Here is a 25,951-nt window from a genome sequence, read left to right on the forward strand (position 1 = left end):
TTCTCATACAGGTTATCACAGAATATTGGGTAGAGTTCCCTGGGCTATACAGTAGGTCCTTGTTGGTTATCTTTCTTATATATAGTAATGTTCATGTGTTCATCCCAAACTCCTGGTTTATCCCTCCCCCCACATTTACCCTTTGATAACCATAAGTTTGTTTTCAATATCTATGTTTGCTTCTGTTTTGTAAATAAGTTCATTTGTATATTTTTTTAAAAATTAGATTCCACATATGAGTGATATCATATGATATTTGTCTTTCTTACTTGACTTAGTATGATAATACCTAGGTCCAGCCATGTGGTTGCAAATGGCATTATTTCATTCTTTTTTATGGCTGAGTAATATTCCATTATATATATATGTACAACAACTTCTTTATCCATTCCTCTATCGATGAATATTTATATTTTTTCCATGTCTAAGCTATTGTAAATAGTGTTGCAATGAATATTGGGGTACATATATCCTTTTGAACCATGGCTTTCTTTGGATATATGCCTAGGAGTTGGATTGCTGGATCACATGGTAGTTCTATTTTAAGGTTTTAAGGAACCTTCATACTGTTCTCCATAGTGACTGTACCAATTTACATTCCTACCAAGAGTGTAGAGGGTTCCCTTTTCTACACAAACTTTCCAGCATTTATTGTTTGTAGACTTTTTGATGATGATGATAGCCATTCTGAATGGTGCCAGGTGATACATCATTGTGGTTTTAATTGGCATTTCTCTGATAATTATTGATGTTGACCATCTTTTCATGTGCTTTTTGGCCACCTGTATATCTTTGAAGAACTGTTTATTTAGATCTTCTGCCCATTTTTTCATTGGGTTGTTTGTTTCTTGACATGGAACTGCATGAGCTGTTTGTACATTTGGGAGGTTAATCTCTTGTCAGCCACATCATTTGAAAATATCATATCCGATTCTGTGGGTTGCCTTTTCATTTTGTTGATGATTTCCTTTGTTGTGCAGAAGTTTTAAAGTTTAATTAGGTCCCATTTGTTTATTTTTGTTTTTATTTTCATTACTCTAGGAGGTGCATCAAAAAACATCTTGCTGTGGTTTATGTGTTCTGCCTATGTTTTCCTCTTAGAGATTTATAATGTCTAGCATTGCATTTAGATCTTTGATCCATTTTGAGTTTATTTTTGTGTATGGTGTTAGAGAATATTCTACTTCCATTCTTTTACTTGTAGCTCACCAGTTTTCCCAGCACCACTTATTGAAGAGACTGTCTTTTCTCTATTTTATATTCTGGCCTCTCTTGTCATAGATTAATTGACCATAGATGTGTGAGTTTATTTCTGGGATTTCTATCCAATTCTATTGATCTATGTTTCTGTATTTGTGCCGGTACCATACTGTTTTAATTACTGTAACTTTGTAGTATAGTCTGAAGTCATGGAGTCTGATTCCTCCAGCTCCATTTTTCTTTCTCAAGATTGCTTTTGCTAGACATTTTAGTGCATGTTGACACCATTGCTAATAAAAGCAAGATAAGAAGTCTTAAGGCTTAAGTCTTGGTCTTAAGGTGCCTTAACCTCTACCTTGCCTAAAACAGCTATTTCCCAGGTCCTCCTCTGGAGCTGGAATCAGGAAGTGATCTGACACCACATGGCCTTAACCACACAGATGTCAACCAGGTATCAGGAGAGCTGTGAAGCACAGGAGGGACCCTAACTCAAGAGGTTACTCCTCTCTTATTTAGGCTAGCAAGATGGTTCTTTTAAGAAAGCAACAGTGAATCAGGACACTTACTTCTCAAATAAAAAAGCAGAGACAGGAACAAGATCCATTTTGAATCACTTGTCTGAAAATAGTACTAGTGAACTTAGAGGTCTACTAATCTGTAGCTTTCAAACTTTTTACGTTTCGAACCATTCATTTGAAAGAAATCTTACCCAAAAGTATAAACATAAAAAATACATAAAAAGAAGCCAAGCTCTTCACAGGCCTCCACCTCCTGTAGCAGAATCCTAGGAGTGCCCAGGACACAGTCTGCAAATCAGTGCATCAGAGCCTACACACCTTTTGAAAAGGGTAAAACTTGAGATTTTGTTGTTTGTTCTTTCATTCTCTCTCTTCTCTTAATAGCCATAGTGCACTCTCCTCTAGATCACCTCTTAAATTTAAAACCCCCAATGAGATTCCCCAATTCACTTGTAGGTAATCTAAGAAACACACTAGACACAAACAAGATACCTTTTACAGCCTATCTTGACAGTGATTTATATACATTTTCCAGAAGATAATTTGGTAATATGCATCAAAAGGCCTTAAAAAATAGTCCTATCTTTTGACCGAATTGTTCTATTTCTAGGAATTTATTCATTAAAAGATAAATAAATAATGCACATTAAAAAAAAGATTGCTTTTGCTATTCAGGGTCTTTTGTCTTTCCATATAAATTAAAAAAAAAATTGCTTTAGTTCTGTGAAAAATGCCATTGGTAGTTTGATAGGGATGGCACTGAATCTGTAGATTATCTTGGGTAATATAGTCACCTTGACAATATTGATTCTTCCAAACAAAGGTATATCCTTCTATCTGTTTGTGTCATCTCAATTTATTTCACCAGCATCTTATAGGTTTCAGAATAGAAGTCTTTTGTCTCCTTGGGTAGGTTTATTCCTAGGTATTTTATTCTTTTTGATGCAATGGTAAATGGGATTATTTCTTTAATTTCTCTTTCTTATACTTCATTGTAAGTGTCTAGAAATGTAACAGATTTCTGTGTATTAATTTTGTGTCCTGAAACTTTACCAAAATCATTGATGAGCTCTAGTAATTTTCTTGTGACATCTTTAGGATTTTCTATGTAGAGTATCATGTCATCTGCAAACAGTGACAGTATTACTTCTTCTTTTCCAATTTGGATTCCTTTTATTTCTTTTTCATCTCTGATTGCATGGCTAGAACTTCCAAAACTGTGTTGAATAAAAGTGGTGACAATGGGCATCCTCACCTTGTTCTTGATTTTAGAGGCAATGCTTTCATCTTTTCACCAAGGAGAATGATGTTAGCTGTGGGTTTGTCATATATTGCCTTTATTATGTTGAGGTAAGTTCCCTCTTTCCCACATTCTGGAGAGTATTTATCATAAATCGTTCTTGAATTTTGACAAAAACTTTTTCTGCATCTACTGAGATAATCATATGGTTTTTATTCCTCAATTTGTTAACGTAGTATATCACAGTGACTGATTTGTGGATATTGAAAAATGCTTGCATCTTTGGGATAAATCCCATTTGGTCATGGCGTATGATCCTTTTAATGTATTGTTGGATTCAGTTTGCTAGTATTTTCTTGAGGATTTTTGTGTCTATGTTCATCAGTGATACTGGCCTGTAATTTTCTTTTTTGGTGGTATCTTTGTGTTTTTGGATTCAGGGTTATGTTGGCCTCATAGAATGAGCTTGGGAGTGTTCCTCCCTATTCAAGTTTTTGGAAGAGTTTCAGAAGGATAGGTGTTAAGTATTCTCTAAGAGTTTGATAGAATTCACCTATGAAGCCATTTGGTCCTGGACTTTTGTTTGTTAGAAGTTTTTAAATCACAGTTTCAATTTTAATACTTGTGATTGGTCTAATCATATTTTCTATTTCTTCCTGGTTCAGTCTTGGCAGATTGTACATTTTTAAGAATTTGTCCTTGTCTTCTAGGTTCTTCATTTTATTGGCATATATATGCTTGTAGTAGTTTCTTATGATCCTTTATATTTCTGTGGTGTCAGTTGTAACTTCTCCTTTATCATTTCTAATTTTATTCATTTGAGTCCTCTTCCTTTTTTTCTTGATGAATCTGGTTAAAGGTTTATCAATTTTGTTTATCTTCTCAAAGAACTAGCTTTTAGTTTCATTGATCTTTGCTATTGTTTTCTTTGTCTCTATTTGTTTCTGTTCTGATCTTTATGATTTCTTTCCTTCTACTAACTTTAGGTTTTCTTTGTTCTTCTTTATCTAGTTGCTTTAGGTGTAAGGTTAGGTTGTTTATTTGAGATTTTCCTTGTTTCCTCAATTAAGATTATATTGCTATTAAATTCCCTCTTAGAACTGCTTTTGCTGCATCCCAAAGGTTTTGGACTGCAGTGTTCTTGTTGTCATTTGTTCTAAGTATTTTTTTATTTCCTCTTTGATTTCTTCAGTAATCCATTGGTTGTTTAGTAACATATTGTTTAGCGTCCACGTGTTTGTGATTTTTACAGTTCTTTTTTCTGTAATTTGTTTATAATACCATAGTGTTGTGGTCAGAAAAGATGCTTGGTATGATTTCAGTTTTCTTATATTTACTGAGGCTTGACTTGTGGTCCAAGATGTGATTTATCCTGGAGAATGTTTCATGTGCACTTGAGAAGAAAGTGTATTTGCCTGCGTTTCAATGGAATATTCTGTATATATCATTTAAGTCCATCTGATCTAATATATCATTTAAGGCCTGTGTTTGCTTACTAATCTTCTGTCTGGATGACATGTCCACTGATGAAAGTGCGGTATTAAAGTCTCCCACTATTACCGTATTATTGTGAATTTCTCTTTTTATGGCTGTTAGCATTTGCCTTATATATTGAGGAGCACCTCTTTTGGGTTCATATGTAGTTACAATTGTTATATCTTCTTCCTAGATTGATCCCTTGATAATTATGTATTGTCCTTCCCTGTCTCTTGAAACAATCTTTCTTTTAAAATTATTTTGTCTGATATGAGTACTGCTACTCCAGATTTCTTTAGATTTCCATTTGCATGGAATACCTTTTTCCATCCCCTCAATTTCAGTCTGCATGTGTCCCTAGATCTGAAGTGGGTCTCTTGTAGACAGCATATATATAGGTCTTATTTCTGTATCCATTCAGCCAGTCTATGTCTTTTGGTTGGAGCACTTAATCCTTTTACATTTAAGGTAATTATCAATATGAATGTACTTATTGCCATTTTCTTAATGTTTTGGATTTGCTCTTGTAGTTCTTTTTTCTTCCCTTCCTCTTTTGGTCTCTTCTCTTGTGATTTGATGTGTATTTTTAGTGATGTGTTTGGGTTGCTTTTTCTTTTTTGTGTGTGTATCTATTGTAGATTTTAGTTTGTGTTTCCCATGAGGCTTTAATACAGCAGTCTTTATATGTATCAGATCTTTTTTTTTTTTATCAGATCGTTTTAAGTTGCTCGTCTCTTAGTTTCCAATGCATTTCCAATATCCTGCATTTGAACTCTCCTCTTTTCACGATTGCTTGTTTTGATATATCTGTGTGTGGATGAATTCCTACCTTTACTTTATATTTGCCTGTACCAGTAAGCTTCCCCATTTGTAATTTTCTTGATTCTATTTGTGGCCTTTACTTTTCTGCCTAGAGAAATTCCTTTAGAATTTGTTGTAATGCTAGTTTTGTGGTACTGAATTCTCTTAGCTTTTGCTCGTCTGTAAAAGTTTTGATTTCTCCTTAGAATCTGAATGAAAGCCTTGATGGGTAGAGTAATCTTGGTTGTAGGTTTTTCTCTTTTCTCACTTTATATCATGCCACTCCCTTCTGGCGTGCAGAGTTTCTGCTGAAAAATCAGCTGATAACCTTATGGGGGTTCCCTTGTATGTTATTTGTTGCTTTTCCCTTGTTTTTTTAAATATTTTTTCTTGGTCTTTAATTTTTGTCAGTTTGATTAATATGTGTCTCATTGTGTTCCCCCTTGGATTTATCTTGTATGGGATTCTCTGTGCTTTCTGGACTAGAGTGAATGTTTCCTTTCTCATGTTAGGGAATTTTTCAGCTATAGTCTCTTCAAATATTTTCAGGCTCTTTCTCTCTCTCTTCTCCTTCTGGGACCCCTATATTGTGAATGTCAGTGTGTTTAATATTGTTTCAGAGGTCTCTGAGACTGTCCTTATTTCTTTTCATTCTTTTTTTATTTATTCTGTTCCATGGCAGTGATTTCCACCATTCTGACTTCCAGCTCACTTATTCATTCTTCTGCCTAGCAGTTATATTCTGGCAGTTATTCTGCTATTGATTCCTTCTAGTGTATTTGTCATTCCAGTTATTGTATTGTTCATCTCTGATTGTTCTTTAAATCTTCTATCTCTTTGTTAAACATCTCTTGTAACTTCTCAGTCTGTGCCTCCGTTCTTTTTCTGAGATATTTTTTACTATCATTACTCTAAATTATTTTTCAGGTAAGTTGCCTATCTCCTCTTCATTTACTTGTTCTTGTGGGCTTTTATCTTGTTCCTTCATCTGAAACATATTACTCTGCCATCTCATTTTGTCTAAGTTTCTGTGTTGTACTCTCCTTTCTGCTGACTGGAGGGTCATAGTTCCTCCCGCTTCTGGTGTCTGCCCTCTGGTGGGTGAGTTTGGCTCTGAGTCTTGTGCAGCCTGCCTGGTGGGAGGGACAGGTGCCTTCCCTCTGGTTGGTTCATCTGGCTTTTGTCCCTCTGTTGGGCAGGGCCATATCAAGGGGGCATGTTTATAGGTGGCTGTGATCTCAGTATGGCTTAAAGCACTCAAGGATATTTTAGTATTTGCTGAATTTGAACTTGTTTAATTCTCATTTGACTGAGATTTATATTTGAATTATTGTACCTGAAGATCTAACTCTTAAATCACCAGCCTATGAAACTATCTAGCACGTGCCAGCTTTGGTGTTTCATGGACTGCAGTTCTACATAGACTTCTTTGTTATAATCATTCCCTAGAATATACATTTTAGTGCAGTTTCTTCAAAAGAAACTGCAGTTTCTTCAAAAAGTTTCTTCAAAAAGTTACACTGAGGATATTTGTAAAGAATTTAGCAGAAGTATGAGGCCTATATCAGGTACTTAATCAATGGAAGACAATTTTATCATTCATTATATATTTATTAATTATGAGCTATTTTTTAAATAGCTTTTTCTTTGCTTATTACTTTAAATTTATATACTTACCTACATATTTTATCTAAATATGCTGAGACAAGTGTGGAAAATTAAGGTGAATAAGATGCTATTTTTGACTTCCAGGAACTTATAGAATGATACTAGTCCCCTGGTTTATATCCTTCTTGTCCTCAGTGTGACTCTATTATCTGCTGCCAAACCTGTGTCACTTCCCACATTAATTCATGTATGACACAGTTATTTAGGCTCATCTATTGACTGAGAATTATGGTTAGTGTTAGGATATAATATATGAAAATGATACTCAAGATCGATAGCATTTAATGAGCAATTACTATGAGTCAGGCTGTAAATTAGGTGAACTATTTAAGTTAATATTCACAGCATACTTATGAAGTAAGTTTCTACATTGCTATTCTATGTTGGGAAATTAGACAACTGAGCACAAATTGTGTTAAATAATCAGTCTGAGATATAAAGTAACTATTAGAGATGGACCTCAAATTCAAGAGTATCTGAATCAAAAGTTCACATTCATCAGACTGACCATCCTTGCCCTTGAAAGGACATGATAAACTTGACAGAGCACGTGGGGTCTGATGGGAATTTCAAAGCCTTAAAATGAGGTACCTAGGAGACTAGAAATATTTCTACTATACACTGATGTTTTTATCAGGTTACTGAACAATATTAGATTGGTAGGAGTGAGGTGATTGGTAAAGTGTCTTCCACTGTAGTCCCCACTTCCTTCACAAAGACTTCCTTGACCCAAGTCAATAACAAATGTACAGTCTTTCCACATTTGAATTTTTGCAATGTCTTATTATTTAGGAAATAGATCTTTATATTGGACACAAATTTTTCAAGTATGTATTTATTGGCCCATTTAAATTGCAGTTCTTTGAAGACTGGGCCTATCCTAAGTGTTTTGTGTAGATCTCTATCCAGGAATATTTCCCAGAAAACATATTAAAATAATAGTTCAATTCAATTATATTCTCACTATGAGTAATTTTCTGGACACCTACTAATTCTCTTCCTATAGATACAAAAATATATGTAAGATATTGTTCTTGCTGCCATGACAGTTCTAATTTCTCTCATAAGAGAGAATATTTACCTAATAGGAAGCCTTACACTTTCAGTATTTCCAACATTTTGCTCTGCTCCATCCAGAATTTAACTTAATGTGAGATTTCAAAGTGCCAAGAACTGAGGCTGGTAGGGAGTATTTCCAGTAATGTGACTGGATTTGAAGGCCTTTCAGAGATTCCTGTTAAAACTGTTTTATTCACTTAGCAACAGTGATTTCTTTACCAGATACAGTTATTATTGAGCAGTTTGGGGCCAAGAGAATTGATTTTGTTAAACCTTTTATTCTTTTAACAGCAATTCTCTTAAGTGGGCTTCAGTGAACTACTTTTTTAATGCAGCTATTACCAGGGATAGCCTCAAAATAACTGGGGCCTCAGCCAAGGAATTCTTTTAACTACAGTGAGGGATGTAGCCCTCCTGAAGGAGGTGTTTTTTCCCCCAGCACTGGGGATAATAATCAAAAGCATAGTATTTGTCTTCCTGTAAAACTGGGCATTTGTGTCCGGGACAACATAAATTAAAGCTCTTAACAGAAACTGTGGGGATTTTTCTTGGAAAATTTGTGAGGGGAACTAGTTTTGCTCTTTTTATCTGCTGCTGTGGCAATTAGTATCATAGGGCCTATTCTGTCACAACCAGTACAGTAGATTTAGTTCTACCAATCTTTTCCAACAAAAATATTCTTCCTGGATGTCAAAGAAGGCTCCTCACTAAAGATGATGCTGGTGTTGGGTCTTCCAAAATAGACAAGAATTGACCACTTAGAGAAGGAAAAAGATCATCAGTCATTTATAAGGTCTAAGAAAATCATAGTTTAAATGAAGTGTTTGACTAATAGACAACAGAGATTTAAAACAAAGCATATTAGATTATTTTGAGATGAGAAATTTACAGAGGAGAAAAAAATCAAATGCTATCAAGGACATGAAAATATGTTGAAACTTGTCACTAATAAGAAAAATTAAAATTTCAAAAATTAGGTATCATAACATCAGTTAAATTGCAAGATAGTGACAGGTAAGTTGGGATATGATAAAGCTTATACATTTCTGGTAATAGGAAATAGTTGTCACTATTCTGAAGAATATAACAGATGTTATGAATTAAAATATTCATACACCAATGTCCCCCTTTCCCTATGAAGAAGAAACTGATATTAGATTAAACCTCCTCGCAAGAGATAAGAATAAAAGCAATGAACATGGGACTTTCCTGGTGGTCCAGTGGCTAAGATGCCACACTTCCACTGCAGGGGGCATGGGTTCAATCCCTGGTCAGAGAACAAAGGTCCCACATGCTGCATGGTGCAGCCACCAAGAAAAAAAAAAAAAAAGCAATGAACAACTGCTTGAAAGAATGAAAAAGCAACAGAATAAGCAGAACTTGAGCAGACAGGTGGAGAAAAAGACCTTCTAAGGTGAGTTTAACATTCTGCACATAACTTCCCCTTGAGCAATTCGCTAACTTCTAAGTTGCACATTGATATGGTTAGATCAAAACAAAACAAAGCAAAACAAAACAAACAAACAAAAATAAACAGAAAGCAACTTTTAAGGGACTAAAAAGCAATATATGTATTTGGAGTTTAGAGTAATTAAGAAATAAGAGCCATCTCTGTTTTAAAAATCTAGGTTTTAGTTGTAACCTTGGAAGAAATATGAACAGGTATTAATAACAAACTACAATTAGGCCATGCCCATACCTTCTCTACAACATATTAAAAAAGTAAAAGCTCTCTTGAAATGATATAACAACATTTACAGCCTCAATATTTTTTCTTATATATTTTACAACCTAAAATCAAAATTTGCCAGACATACTAGGAAAAACGAACAAATGACCAAAATCCAAGTGAAAAAGTCAATAAATTTAAGCTAATGAATGATCCAGATATTAGTGCTCAGGCATAAACTTTAAAATAAATCTGATAAATACCTTAAAGATACATTTTAAAAGATATCAGATACCTGGCATTTATACAACAAAAAATGAAAATCCTAGAATTTAAGAATATCAGTACAACTAAGAATTCAATACATGAGCTTAATGGTAGAAAATATCAGTATTGAAGCATAGTAACTACAAAAAGTAATTACACTTAAATGGATAAAAACGTATAGGACATCATGGAGATATCTAATATGTATGTGATTCCAATCCAAGAAATAAAGGAGGTACTTGACAAAATATCTAAAGATATATTTGCCAAGAATTTTCCAAAACTGATGAAAGACATAAAGCCAAAGAATGAAGAAGATATACAATCACCAAGTAGTGTCAACTGGGAGAATGATATACTTAAGCACTTTAGAGAAAATTTCTAGAACCCAAAGATAAATTTAAAAGTTTAAGAAATCAGCCAGATAAAAGAAATCATTTACCTTCAAAGCTATAACAAAAACATTATTGCTGACTTTTCAACAGAAACAATGGAATCTATAAAATACTGGAATGCCTGTTTTAAAGGGTAGAGGGAAAATAATGGTCCCATTTGAATGCCATACCTAGTGAGAATAAGCTTCAAGAATGAACATAAAATAGAGAAGCATTAGGAATAACAAATTACCAAAGTAGATTTGCATAAAAGTAAATATCTTACCTAAGGGACTTTTTTCATATAGAAAAAATAAGATTTCAGAGAGAAGAATAGTAATAGAGAAAGAAATTAAAAACAAGTAAAAGGTTAACTTTTTATATAGATAAACCTAAATATATATTTACTATTTAAAATAATAATTATATCTTCTGGAATTATATGCTGAATTTACAGAACTAATAACAATAGAAAAATACAGAAATATAGGCAAACGTGTTGAATGGACATTTCACAAAAAAGGATATTCAAACAAGGTAAGATATTCTATATCATCATTCATTAGGGAAATGCAAATTAAAACCATACTAATATATTACTACATCTTTACCAGAATAACTAGAAGTAAGACCAAAACAAACAAAACAATGACAGTTTTATGATTCAAAGTATTAGGATTTGGAGCAACTACAACTCTCAGCACTGCTTATAAGAATATTAAGTTATTTTATTTTTGAACAAATTTTTGACAATGGCTTTAGAGGTGAAAATATTCCTACCTTGGCCTAGAAATTCCCCTCATACAGACTACATAAATATGAGAAACCAAAGACATATACAAAGATATTCCTAGTAACATTATTCATAACAGCAGATAACTGAAAACAACTCAAATACCCAGCCATACTAGAATGTATAAAGAAATACCGGTATGTTCATAAAATACTGTACTATAGAGTTTCAAAGAATGAACTACTGTTGTATGCAAGAACATTAATAATCTTGAAGTTAATATGTAGATAGAAGTCAACTTCAAATGTTCATATAATATTTTATTCATTACATAAGTTAAATTTAAAAACAAACAAAACAAAATTTATATTGACTGAAATCAGAGTAGTGAGTAACTTTGGTAGAGATAATGACCAGAAGGGGCAAAAGGGAAGCCTCTGTGTTGGTAATGTGCTATTATCTTGGTATGTGTGGTGGTTACATGAATGTGTTACTTTATAATGTCATGTATATTATTTTATGCTTGAATAATAAAATTTAAATGTATGGACTCAATTGTAAAATTGACACTAGTATTCCAATTTTATGGATGAAGAATCTGGGATTAAATACATTGTACAATTTATTTTCCCAATAGAGTGAAAGAAATGGTCTTCAAAAGAGCCATTTCCAAATTTTACCTAAGTTCATCCTCTTTCTACTTTATCATACCAGTTCTCTGACAAACTCCAATAAAGTTCTCACTGTGCATCCAGTAACTCTAAATACCCCATATTGTTCTGCCCTCTAGCATCTATGTTTTGTTTGTTTTTAAATTTCTGCTGTCACAGCTTTCTGACCCCTTGCTATCAAGGCCTTCAAGTTATATCTGATCCTTATTTTCCCTAGGACCCCTCTCTACTCCTGAGATCTGACAATGTCAGAAAGATTACAAACCACTAGAGAGAGCTACTGAATTTTTCCACATGGTACCTCTAACATATGCATACAACAGTATCAAAATGTGATTACCACACATTCACCTGCACTTATAGTGTACAGAGCTAAGATCAGCTTGGCACAAGGCCAATCTTATGTATAGGCAGAATAGACAATTATCATCATATAATTCATGAACTCTGAGTATTTATGTTCAAAAAATATTCCTTAAGTGTCCCCAAATAGCTGAGAACAAAGCACAAGAAATTCCTTACTTTATCATTTATTTTGTACTTTTATATCCTTGATTGAAATGCAAATTTCTTGGTGAGTTTATCTGTGTATGTGATTTAGATGGATGGGGACATGTTAAATAGAAAGGTGATATAGGTCAAATAATACAAGAGTTTAAACCAGTGCTTTCAAACTCTATGGTACATAAAAGTCATTTGGGAAAATGCTGAAATTCAGATTTTGGTAGTCCATATTCACAGTACCTGATTTAGTAGAGCAAGGCAGTGGTCCAGGAATAGGCAAGGTTACCTGACACAACAGGTTTTATGCTGCAGATAATTGTGGACCTTATTTTGATAGTCACTCTGACGTTTTATTACTAAAATTCAGGAAGTATTTAACAAGATTCTGAAAGCAAGCCCCTGGTAAAGACAGGATGAATGGCATGATGGGAAGAAGGATACCAGAAAAATGGGTATGGTTGGATTTATCTCTAGCCAAGATAAATTTACCCACTTCACAAGAGCTAAGCCTGCACCTAAGGAATCATATAACTTTTTCTCAATACTGTGTATTAAAATAATTACAAGTTTTCCTACTTTATACATAAAATAAAAAGAAAACCGTCATTCTTAAAATCAAAGAGAGTGAAATGACTCTTTTTTTCTTAATGAGGTCTTTACTGGGTTTTATGTTATTTTCATGACAAATACAAATTTATACCTGACGATAAATGAGTGTTCTCCTCTAATGTCTCCCAGAGGAGTTAGCAAATAATAAGACTGTAGATATTGTGTAATAAAGAACAGAAGAAGGTCTTGACAAGTTTCTACCTTTTATTTTTTCATTAAATAACAGGAGAATTCTGTTCATTATTTCATTGTTCCAGTCATGAGACATGGCATTATCTGAAAACACTGATAGATCCTTTTCCCTTTTGTACAAAAGTTCCTTTCAAAAGTTCAAGCTGAAGATATCTCCTAAAGTCCAATAGAACAACTTAACATGGCATGAGTGCTAGAAGATAACTTGTAGTATCTGAGTTAAATTTTGGGATACATGACCTTGCCAAATGCTATACAATTTTGCTCTATGAATTAAGTTGCATCATTTATCATTTCTGACAATGGGCTTCAGCTTCTGCATAATGGGGCAATAAGGCTGGCACTCACAGCAGTGTAGACAGATTCCACTGAGGTAATTAATGTACCTTAATGTTCTTTATAAACTAAAATGACCAGTACAAATATATATATATTATATATATAATATATATATATATATTTGCTTTTTAAACTTCTTTATTGTGACAATAGACATACTGTAAATTGCATATATTTAAAGTGTACAGTTTGAGGTTTTGACTTATGAAATTATCATACCATCAAGATAAGACATCTACCTTCCTCAAAATTTTTCTAATTCCCCCTTGTAATCCCTCCTTTTTGTCCCTGCCCACCCCACTCCCATCCTCTAGCAGCCACTGTTCTGCTTTTTTTTTTTGCCACTAGCATTTCTAGAGCTTTATGTAAATTGAATCATTCCGTAATAATATCTAGTTTCCTTAATTTACCAGGTTGCTTGTTATGTCAAGAATCCATTCTTTTTTTAATGACAAATAGTATTCCATTGTATGGATACACAGAAACTTATCCATTTACCTGCTGGTGGAAATTCGGTTTGTTTCCATTTTTTGTCAATTACCAATATAACTGTTATTAACATTTCTTGTAAAAGCCCTCCAAAAAACTATGTTTTTATTTACTGGGTAAATACATAGTAGCAGCTTGGCTGTATGGTAGGTAGTATGTGGTTATGTTTTTTTGAAACTGCCAAGGTATTTTCTAAAATGATTGTAAGAATTTATATTTACCTTATCGGTGTCTGAGATTTCTGTTGTTCTATATACTTGCCATGACTTGGCCAGGTTTGTCTTTACTTTTAAACATTATAATAGATGTGTAGTTAGATATCTCGTTGTGGCTTTGATTTGCATTTCTCTAATGCCTAAGGATATTGAGTATTTTTTTCTGTTTTTTGTTTGTTTTTTTTTGGCGAGAGGGATATCTGCATAGTTTCTTTGATGCAGTGTCTCTTCAAATATTTTGCTCATTATAAAAATTGGGTTGCTTATTTTGTTCTTATTTAGTTGACAGCTTTTTAAACATTCTTGATACAAGTCCCTCATTATATATGATTTACAAATATCTTCTCCCAGAATGCACACTGCCTTTGCATTCTCTTAATAGTCATTCAAAGAACAACATTTTGATGATATCCAATGTAGCAAGTTTTTGTTTTCTTTTTTCTCTTTGAAGTATCGTTGACCAACAATATTATATTAGTTTCAGGTGTACAACATAGCAATTTGATATTTTTATGTTATATACCATGCAAAGTTATTATAAAATATAGACTATATTCCCTGTGCTATGCATTACATATCTGTGACTTATTTACTTAATACTGTAGTTTATACCTCTTAATCCCCTTCACCTATTTCACCCCTCCCCTAGTCTCTCTACACTCTGGCAAGCACTAGTGTGTTCTCAATATCTGTGAACCTGTTTCTGTTTTATTTGTTTGTTTGTCTTGGTTTTTAGATTACACATATAAGTGAAAACATACATATTTGTCTTACTCCTTATGACTTATTTCCCTAAGCATAATACCCTCCATCTCCAACCATATTGTCATAAATGGCAAGATTTCATTCATTCTTATGGCTGAGTAATATTCCATAGTATATATACCATATTTGAATCCATTAATCTATTGATGGACCCTTAGGTTGCTTCTGTGTATTGGCTATTGTAAATAAAGCTGCTATGAACATTGGGGTGCATAGATCTTTTTGAATTAGTGTTTTTACTTTATTTGGATAAATAGCCAAGAGTGGAATTACTGGTTTGCATTGTGTTTCTATTTCTTTTTCTTTTTTTTTTTTTTTTCTTTTGGCTGCACTGCACAGCTTGTAGGGTCATTAGTTTCCCCACCAGGGCTTGAACCCAGGCCATGACAGTGAAAGCACTGAGTCTTAACCACTGGACCACCAGGAAATTCCCTTATTTTTAACTTTTTGAGGAAACGCCATAGTTTTCCATTGTAGCTGCACCAATTTACATTTCCACCAGCAGTGCACAAGGATTCTCTTTTCTCCGCATCCTTACCAACAATCAATTTTCTGATGTTGTTTTGTATTAGTTCTTTGTATATTTTGGATGTTAACCCGTTATCAGATATATTGTTCGCATATAACTTCTCCCATTCAGTAGTAGGACTTTTCATTTTGTTGACAGTTCCCTTTGCTGTGAAAATATTTTTAGTTTGATGTAGTCCCATTTATTTATTTTTGCTTATGTTTACCTTGCCTGAGGAAACAGATCCAAAACATATTGCTAAGACTAATGTCAAAGAGCATCCTGCCAGTTTTTTTTCTGGAAGTTTTATGGTTTCAGGTCTTACATTTAAGTTTTTCATCCATTTTTAGCTTTTTTGTGTGTGTGGTGTGAAAAAGTAGTCCAATTTGATTCTTTTGCATGTAGCTATCCAGTTTTCCTAACCTCATTTATTGAAGAGGCTGTATTTTATACTCATCACATATTCTTTCCCCCTTTGTCATAGATTAATTGATCATATAAGTGTGGGTTTATTTCTGGGCTCTGTATTCTATTTTATTGATTTATGTGTCTGTTTTTGTGCCAGCACAACACTGTTTTGATTACTATAGTTTTGTCCTATAATTTGAAGTCAGTGTGATAGCTCTAGCTTTGTTCTTCTTTCTCAAGATTATTTTGGCTATTTGGAGTCTTTGTATTACCATACAAATTTTAAAATTATTTGTTCAAATTCTGTGAAAAATGCCATTGGTATTTTGATAGAAATTGCATGGATTCTGCAGGTTGCTTTTGGTACTATGTACATTTTAACAATATTAATTATTCTAATCTCTGACCACAGAATATCTTTCCATTTATTTGTATCATCTTCAATTTCTTTCATTGATGTCTCACAGTTTTCAGAGACGAGATCTTTCATCTCCTTGGTTAAATTTATTCCTAAGCATTTTATTTCTTTTGATTTAATTGTAAATGAGGCTGTTTTTTGATTTTTCTTTCTGATAGTTCATTATTAGTACTTAGAAATACAACAGATTTGTGTATTAATTTTGTATTCTGCAACTTTACTGAATTCATTTATTAGTTCTAATAGCTTTTTAGTTGAGACTTTAGGGTATTTTACATATATTATCATGTTGCTTGCAAATAGTGACAGTTTAACTTTTTCCCTTGCAGTTTGGATGCCTTTTATCTGATTGCTGTGATTAAGACTTCCATTACTATGTTAAATAGAACTGGTAAGAGCGTGCATCCTTGTCTTGGTCCTCATCTTAGAGGAAAGCTCTTAGCTTTCTAACATTGAGTATGACATCAGCTGAGGGTTTGTCATAAATGTCCTCTATTATATGAGGTACATTCCCTCCTACCAAATTTGTCTAGAATTTTTTATCAGGAATGGTGTTGAATTTTGCCAAATTCTTTCCTGCATCTATTGAGATGATCATATTATTTTTATCCTTTGTTAATGTTGCACATCACATTGATTTGTGGATATTGAATCATCCTTGCATCCTTGGAATAAGTCTCTGTCCAATCACAATGTATGATTTTTTAAATGTATTTTTGAATTCAATTTGCTAATATTTTATTGAGAATTTTTGCATCTATGTTCATCAGGGTTTTGGCTAGTAATTTTTTTTTTTTTGTAGTGTTTTTGTCTGGTTTTGACATCAAGGTAATGCTCTCCCCATAGAATGAGTTTGGAACTGTTCCCTCCTCTTCAATTTTTTTGAAGAAATAGTCTGAGAAGGGTAAGTATTAACTCTTCTTTAAGTGTTTGGTAGAATTCCCCCAGAAAGCAATCTGGTCCTGGACTTTTGTTTTTTGAGAGGTTATTATTATTATTATTTAGTTTCATTACTATTAATCAGTCTGTTCAGATTTTCCATTTCTTTCTTATTTAGTATTTGTATATTGTAATGTTTTTAGGAATTTATCCATTTCTTCTAGGTTGCCCAATTTTTTGGCATGTAATTGTTCATAGTATTCTGTTATGATTGTTTATATTTTTGTGATATTGGTTGTAATGTCTCCTCTTTCATTTCTAATTTTATTTGGGCCCTCTTTCTTTTTTTTCTTGATGAGTCTGACAGAAGGTTTATCAATTTTGTTTATCTTTTCAAAGGACCACCTCTTAGTTTTATTGATCTTTACTATTTTTTTTTTGGTCTTTGCTTCTTTTATTTCTACTCTGATATTTATTATTTCCTTCCTTCTATTAACTTTGGGTGTTGTTTTTTCTTCTTTTTATAATTCCTTTATGTTGAAGGTTAGGTTGTATATTTGGGATTTTTCTTGTTTCTTGTGATTGACCTGTATCACTATAAACTTTCCTCTTAAAATTGGTTTTGCTGTGTCCCATACATTTTGAAAAGTTGTTTTTCTTATTTTTATTTGTTTAAAGGTATTTTTAAATTTCTCCATTGACCCATTGCTTTTGTAGTAATATGTTGTTTAGACTCCATGTGTTGTTTTTTCTTTCAGTTTTCTTCCTGTAATTGATTCTAGTTTCAATGGTTGTGATTGGAAAAGTTGCTTGATACATTTTCAAATTTCTTAAATTTATTGAGACTTCTTCTGTGGCCTATCATGTGATCTATTCTTGAGGATGTTCCATATGCACTTGAAAAGAACGTGTATTCTGCTGATTTGAGGCGGAATGTTCTGCCAATATCTATTAAGTCAATCTGGCCTAATGTGTCATTTAAAAGTGACTGCTTCTTTATTGATTTTATTTCTGGACAGTCTATTCATTATCCTAAGTAGGGTATTAAATTCCCTTACCGTTATTATAATATTGCCAATTTCTCCCTTTATCAATATTTTCTTTACATATTTATGTGCTCTTATGGTAGACACATATATGTTTATTAATGTTACATTTTCTTCTTGGATTGATCCCTTTACTGTATTTTGTTATAGACACTGTTTTAAAGTCTACTTTGTCTGCCATGAGTTATTGTTATGGTCTTTTCTTTCTCACTTAAAGAAGACCATTTAACATTTCTTATAGGCCTGGCTTAGTGGTGATGAACTCTTTTAATTTTTCTTGTCTGAGAAACTCTTTATCTCTCCAATTCTAAATGATAACCTTGCTGGGTAAAGTATCCTTTGTTGTAGGTTTGTTTTTGTTTTTTGTTTTTTTACTTTCAGGGCTTTAACTATATTATGCCACTCTCTTCTCATATGCAAAGTTTCTGCTGAAAAATCAGTTGATAGCCTTAGGGGGTTTCCCTTGTATATGACACATTTTTTCTTTTGTTGCCTTTAAAATTCTCTCTTTAACTTTGCCATTTTAGTTAAGATATATCTTGGTGTGGATCTCTTTGGGTTCATCTTGTCTGGGACTCTCTGTGCTTCCCAAACTGGATGTGTCTCCATTCCTAGGTTAGGGAAGTTTTTAGCAATTATTCCATCAAATCTATTTTCTGTCCCTTTTCCTCTCCCTTCTCCTTCTGAGACTCTTATAAGTGTGACTGTTAAGTATGCTTTATGTTGTCCAAGAGGTCCCTTAAACTATCTTCATTTTTTAAATTAAAAAAAAAAACAACACAAATTGTTGTTCTGATTGAGTGACTTCCACTATTCTCTCTTCCAGGTTGTTTATGTGTTCTTCTGTATCACCTAATCTGCTGTTGATTTCCTCCAGTGTATTTTTCATTTCAGTTATTGTATTCTTCAGTTCTGGCTGGTTCTTTTTTATATTTTCTAATTCTTTGTTGAAGTTCTCAGTGTGTTCCTCTATTCTTTTCCTGAGATCAGTGAGCTTTTTTATGACTGATTTTTTGAACTCTTCATCAGTTAAATTATTTATCTCCACTTCATTCGGGTTTTATCTTATTCTTTCATTTGGAACATATTCCTCTATATTCTCATTTTGTTTGACTTTCTCTATTTGTCTCTATGAAATTAGGTAAAACAGGTACCTATTCCAGTCCTGACAGTTTGCTCTTGTTCAGGACCATCCCTATACAGTCTGTATGTGACCAGTGGCTTTGAAGTGAGGGCTAGAGCTGAAGTGAGCATGGATTGGGGTTTTTTCTGGGATTCACTGGAGCCATTCCTTTCATAGGAGTGGGCTGAAACCAGAGGAAAACAGAGACAGAGCCCAGTGTGGGTCAGGGTTTATCCCAGGACGCACTGGATGCCACCACCTTGGCAGAAGTAAGCTGGAGTCACGAGAGCTAGATCCAGAGCCCAGTGAGAGCCAGGCTCTCACTCCCTAACCTAGGAATGGAGACACATCCAGTTTGGGAAGCACACTCTTGGGTTCCCTTGTGTCCACCACTTTGGTGGAGGGCAGGGCTGGAGCTAGAGAGGCTAGAGCTAGACTCTGTTTTTGGCTGGGGCTGCTCCAGTTCTGCTGCCTTCATGAGGTGGGTGACAGTTGGGAGCTGAGCCCTGTATGGGATAAGTGTTGTCCTGGGTGGTCTGAACAAGCTGGCTAGAGCACCAGGAGATTTTCAATCTGCTGTCTCTGTGCTGGGACTGGGAGCAAGTAAGTTTATGTGCTTATCCCTTAACAGTGGAATCATGGTTTTCTACAGACCTCCAGTTCTCCTGGTTGTAAACCTCACTGGTTTTCAAAACCAATTAAGTGGGCTTGTTTTCTCAGTGCTTAACTCCAGGGCTGGGGTGCCAACTATGGGGCTCAAAACCCTCACTCCTTGTGATATCCCCTTTCTCTTCAGGTTTGCCTGCTGGTGTATAGTTCCTGATTATATCACTTTTCTTCCCCTTCTACTCATCTTGATGTGTATATTTTTATATATTAGTTGTAGAAGAGTTGTTCTGACAGTCTTCAGGTCATTCTCAGAGAGAGTTGTCCTACATGTAGTTAGAGTTTTGGTATGTTTTGGGGAGGAGTTGAGCTAAGGGTTTTCCTGCTCCACCATCTTCAACCCTCTTCCAGCCCAAATGCTTTGTGGTATGTGACATGAAATAGTTTGCAGGAACTCACAATAGCTGTCTTGCTGGGGTGCAGGTTATATAAGATGGATGAAAAGGAAATAAGACTATGAAGATAGTTTCTGAACAAAATAGGGATAAGCTTGAATTCCAAGACAAAAGAATATGAACAAACAGAACATGGGGGGGATGTCTTAGTCAACTATTTGTATGAAATTAGTAGAAAGAACATTGAGTTGAATGTGGTCTTTGTTTATTAGCCATTGGTGGACTAAATATAACAAACAACTCTCCCATTCAAAGCAACCAAAATGCTAATACCTGTATTTCTGTTTAAATGAATTTCCAGAATTCCTTGAAAGGAAGACATCTTCAGTGGTCAAAATAAAGCTTCAAGCCTGAGAAATAATTAATCACCATACTGGCTTTACTTGAAGGTTTATGCCAAGCCCTGAAGAACTTGTCACCTTGCTTTAGTGTTCTCAGAAGGCTAAAATTATATATAGCCTTGGGTACTACCAGATCAGCACATCCAATAGCAGCCCAAACATGAAACAGAAATCCCAAAGGGTTGAATGACAAATATGCTGCAAAGAATGGGATAAAGAATAAATTTGCTTGTCTCATTACTCATCCTGAGTTGATAGAAAAATAATCTTCCCTGAGAATTTCTAATAAGATAGAATTTATACAAGTTTAAATCTATCTGTAATATTATTTCTTGTGAGGATCTTTAAAATGTAAAGAGGAGAATTTCATTTATAATGATTTAAGATAGTGCCCAAGAGAGGACTGACAGAAGCAAACAAAAATCCCATCTGTGTCCTCTAGAAAAATGCAGCTTTAGCCTAGGACACAAAGCATACCCAAGATAAGTTTCCAGAGAAAATATTTACTTTCAAAATTATAAACACACACAAAAATAAGTCATCATTAATGAACACCACTAAAAAGACAATAGAATGATAAATACTTCAATACTGAAATATCATATCAGTATATAAAGTGCCTACATTGAATATTTTTAAACCACATTAAGTCTTGAATTCATAAAAAGGACAAGAAAATATAAAGAAAAAATAAACATCCTTAAAAAGACATTAAAAATATGACTTCTTGGGACTTCCCTGGTGGTCCAGTGTTTAAGAATCCAACTTCCAATGCAGGGGAAGTGGGTTTGATCCCTGAGTGGGGAACTAAGATCTCACATGTCATGGGGCAACCAAGGCCACATGCCCTAGAGCCCACGCACCACAACTAGAGAGGCTGTGTGCCACAACTCCTGAGCCCACATGCTCTGGAGCCCACATGCCACAACTACTGAGCCTGCATGCTCTGGAGCTCGCACACCACAACTAAAGTGAAGCCTGCATGCCACAACAAAATATCCCACATGCCGCAACTAAGACCCATTGCAGCCAAATAAATAAATGAATAAATAAAAATATGACTTCTAGAGATGATAGATATAATTGAAATAAAATCTCAAAGAGTGGTTACATAGATTAGATACAGCTAAACAGAGGATAAATAAAGAGGAAGATATGGCATAAACATAGCACAGAGATGTAAAGAGATGGCAAATGTGATAGACATGTTAAATTACATGGGGGATATATAGGAAGTTCTAATGTATATCTAATTAAAACTCAAACAAAAAAGGGAATGGGGAAAAATAGTGTTCAAATATTTTCTAGTATTCAAAATATTTGCAACATTTGCAAAGATAGGAATGCTTGGATCTAAGTTACCTAATAACATTTTAAGCAGGAAAGCAAAAAGGAAATACACTCCTCCATCATAGTGAGAACTGCAATGTCAATGAAATAGATATGATTATATAAGCAGACAAAAAGAAAAGGTAGATCCTTGACAACAAATATTAAATTTAAAAATATTATTAATTAATTAAAGACTATTATTTGACCAAATGTCAACTTCTCAACATCAGCAATGGAAGTCAGAAGGTTATGTAATATTAAGTGATGTATGTAATAGTCAGTGATGTGTCAAAACAAAACTACTGTCAACCTAAATTACTATAACAAGTAAAACTATCTTTTAAGCATGAGAATCAAGATGTTTGCAGAAAACCCCACAAACTTAAATAGTTTACCACCAACATGCCATCATATGAAGAAAATTCTAAAGAATATCCTTTGTGCAAAAGTTAAATGACTTCAGAAGTTATAGAATGCCAGAAGAAATTTTGAGCAAATATATTGACAAATACGATTGTTTAGAACAATAACTATCTTTCACTGCAGATTAAGAACAAGATAGATTCCTGTTTTCCTTTTTTTTTCTCCCTGGAGCTCATATAATGTAGTCCATTGAGGCTTGCATGACTGGAAGTTTCCCATTTGGCAAATGGTAACCCACAAAATCAGCAACACCTGAGAGATTCAACTGGCAGAAAAGTTAATTATAAAGCAACTGAGCAAGTAAATAAATATGTAATGAATAACGAGACAGGCTTTTCTTTGTCAGAGAAGAAAGTTACACATATGGAAAGGAGTAAACTAAATTAAACCTTATGGTGTAAGACTGTAATTGGAGTTATTGCTATGAACTTTATGATTTTTAGATATATACATATGCATATAGATATAGTGTATTGTGTATGTGTCCATACACAGATATGTTTTCTTACCTTGTCCTCTGAAAGAAACCTACTGGTACCCCAAGAGCAACAAGCATGCTTGTTGTGATATCCAAATCTTGGTTTTCAAATAGAATTCCCTGCTAAATGACACCAGCAGAGTTTGGAGAAACAATTCATTCTGGGGCTGGACTGGAGAAAAGAATAAGATCAGCCCTGGAACGTCTTATTGTGCCTGTAAATTAAAAGGTGCTCAAGGAATAAGTCAGATTGAAGGGACTCCTACTGTTCAATTATGTGGCAATTTGACCATCAAATTAAATAATGATAGGGATTGTAAGTGATTAAAAAATAGAAATCCATGAATCCATACTGATATGTAAGTAACTGAATACATAAATAAATGGCAGAGAGAAAAATCTTTATCTTACAATAGAATGAGAGCTAGAATAATCACTTATTAATTAATAAATTTGAAATACTTATTCATTAAATTTATATTGGAGAAAACCGGCAGACACTAATTAATCCAGTGGTAAAATTTATCATCTCCACTAATGGGATGTATTGACATCATGCACCTATTGATAGGATACAATGTAGTACTCCTGTCATAGTTGCACAACTTTCCAATGTTACATAACCTTAGGGAAAAATCAGACTCAAACTGAGAGACATTTGACAAGGCAGTTGGCCTGTTCTTTTAAAAAATGTTCCAGTCATGAAGATAAGAAAAGACCAAGCAATTTCTCTGTACTGCGGGGACTTGAGAAACAAGACTACTGAATGAAGCAAGTGAGTCAGCATTGAATATTGAACCTATAAAGGGCATTATTGCAACAATAATAAATGTGAATAAAGTGTGTGTATATATGGCATTATTGCATTAATTTCAATTTTAAGATTTTGATGGTTGTACTGTGATTATGTTTTTATTGATTTCACGCTGAATATCTAAGGTATAATTAAGCATTATGTCTGCAACACACTCACAAATGCTTCAAAAATGGAGAATGGGGAAATACATGAAAATTCTAACAATTGTCATTGAGAAGCTCTTTGAGTCACTCAGGAGACTTTCTTGTAAAATCATTCCAAAATGAAAAGTTTGAAACTGCTAGAAGTTTTAAAAACTGGATATTAATAACTCACAAGAGAGGAAATAGAATCATCAGGATTAAGGTCTTCAACGGGCTTTGTGGTATTTGGGAGCAGGTGAACGTCTAAGAAGTCATCTGGGATTTAGAAATTGTAATTTTGCAAGAATTATATATTTCACCTGAATTTTATAATGTATTGGCTATAAATTCAGTGGATACCTTTTTTCATAGTCAGTAGGATGTATCTATATATTTCTTTTTCTTCTAGCATACTTGTAATGTGCCTTTTCTATTTTTATTGATCAATCTTCCCAGGAGGTTATTAAATTGATTATTGTTTTCAAAGAATAACTTTGGATTAGTTGGTTCACTCTATTATATATTTTAATATAGTCTGGATATGAAGCCTTTGTCTTATATCTTCTCTAATTTGGCAGTTTGCTTTTTAACTCTCTTAATGATCTGGTATCATTAAGAAAATATACATGATTATTAATTTGGACTGTTATGTAATTATTTACTTTATTCTACTCTTTGTGTGTGTGTGTGTGTTTGCTGTCTAATGTCTTCAACCAATTTTGGTTACAAAGGATTTCACCTACATTCTACCTTCTATCTCAACTACAAATTTAATTCAATATATATGTATTTATTCAGTTATTTGTCTATATCTATCTATCTAATATTAACAATTTTCTTGGTGATTAAGTGGGAAAAAACTTTTTAATGATATTTAGTCTAAAGGTTTGCTAGAAACAGAAGACATGATTTTTTTTTTCTCCATTTTATAGTAATCTTTATTTTTTTTGAAGTTCAGTAGAAATTCCAGAGAAGGGAAAACAATCCAGAAGTTTCATAATGATTGGAAGCAATTTCTCCCCTCCCTCTGTGAATTTGCCAATTCTGGACATAATCTAAGAGTCAGGGCTTGGTCCAGGTGGAGAATGGCTGCCACATGAGGAAATTATCAAAGTGAGGAAGGGAGATTGTAAAGGCTCAGAGTGACAAAACTGGATACTTATGAGTCCTTAAATAAGCTGATTTCTAAAAAAAAAAAAAAAAAAAAAAAAAAAAAAATAGCTGAATAATTAGGCTGGACAGTAGGCAAAAGAATTATACTTATATGAGATGGATTATAAAAAAGAATGTGAAAAGCAAAACAAACTCAACAAAGAATTTATAAGAATGTTTAAGTGTTTTTTTAAATTGGACAAAAAAAAGCATTAACCATAAGAGAAAAACATTGATAAATTAAACTTTAATGAAATTAAGAACTTCTATGTCCATCAAATGATGTCATTATGACTAAGAAAAGGCAAGTCACTGACTGGGAGAAGATATCCAAGGATTTATCACCAGAATTAATTTTTAAAAGTTTCTACCGGCCAGTAAAATACAACCCATTTTTTTAAAATAGGCACAATTCTTAAACAAGCACTGAAGAAACATAAAACCAAAATGACTAATAAGCATTTGAAAAGGTACTCAACATCATTAGACATCATGAGATATGACAACACACCTGTTGGAATGAACAATGTTTTTAAAGATTAAAACTCTCAAGTAGGGCTTCCCTGGTGGCACAGTGGTTGAGAATCTGCCTGCCTATGCAGGGGACACAGGTTCGAGTCCTGGTCTGGGAAGATCCCACATGCCGTGGAGCAACTGGGCCCATGAGCCACAACTACTGAGCCTGTGTGTCTGGAGCCTGTGCTCTGCAACAGGAGAGGCCGCGACAGTGAGAGGCCCGTGCACTGTGATGAAGAGTGGCCCCCATTTGCTGCAACTAGAGAAAGCCCTCACACAGAAACAAAGACCCAACACAGCCAAAAATAAATAAATAAATTAAAAAAAAAAAAAAAACAACCTCTCAAATATTTGTGAGGATATAAATACATGGAATTGCTGTTGGGAATATAAACTGCGGCAAAAACTTTGAAAAACTGTTTTGCAGTATATACTAAAGCCAAACATGCTGATCTTATGAACTAGAAACTCCACTCATAAGTATATCCTCAAGAGAAATGAGAACGTATGTCCACTAATGTCATATATAAGGATGGTC

The sequence above is a fragment of the Balaenoptera borealis genome (assembly GCF_965194805.1).
Source record: "Balaenoptera borealis genome assembly, chromosome: 14".
NCBI classification, from domain to species: domain Eukaryota; kingdom Metazoa; phylum Chordata; class Mammalia; order Artiodactyla; family Balaenopteridae; genus Balaenoptera; species Balaenoptera borealis.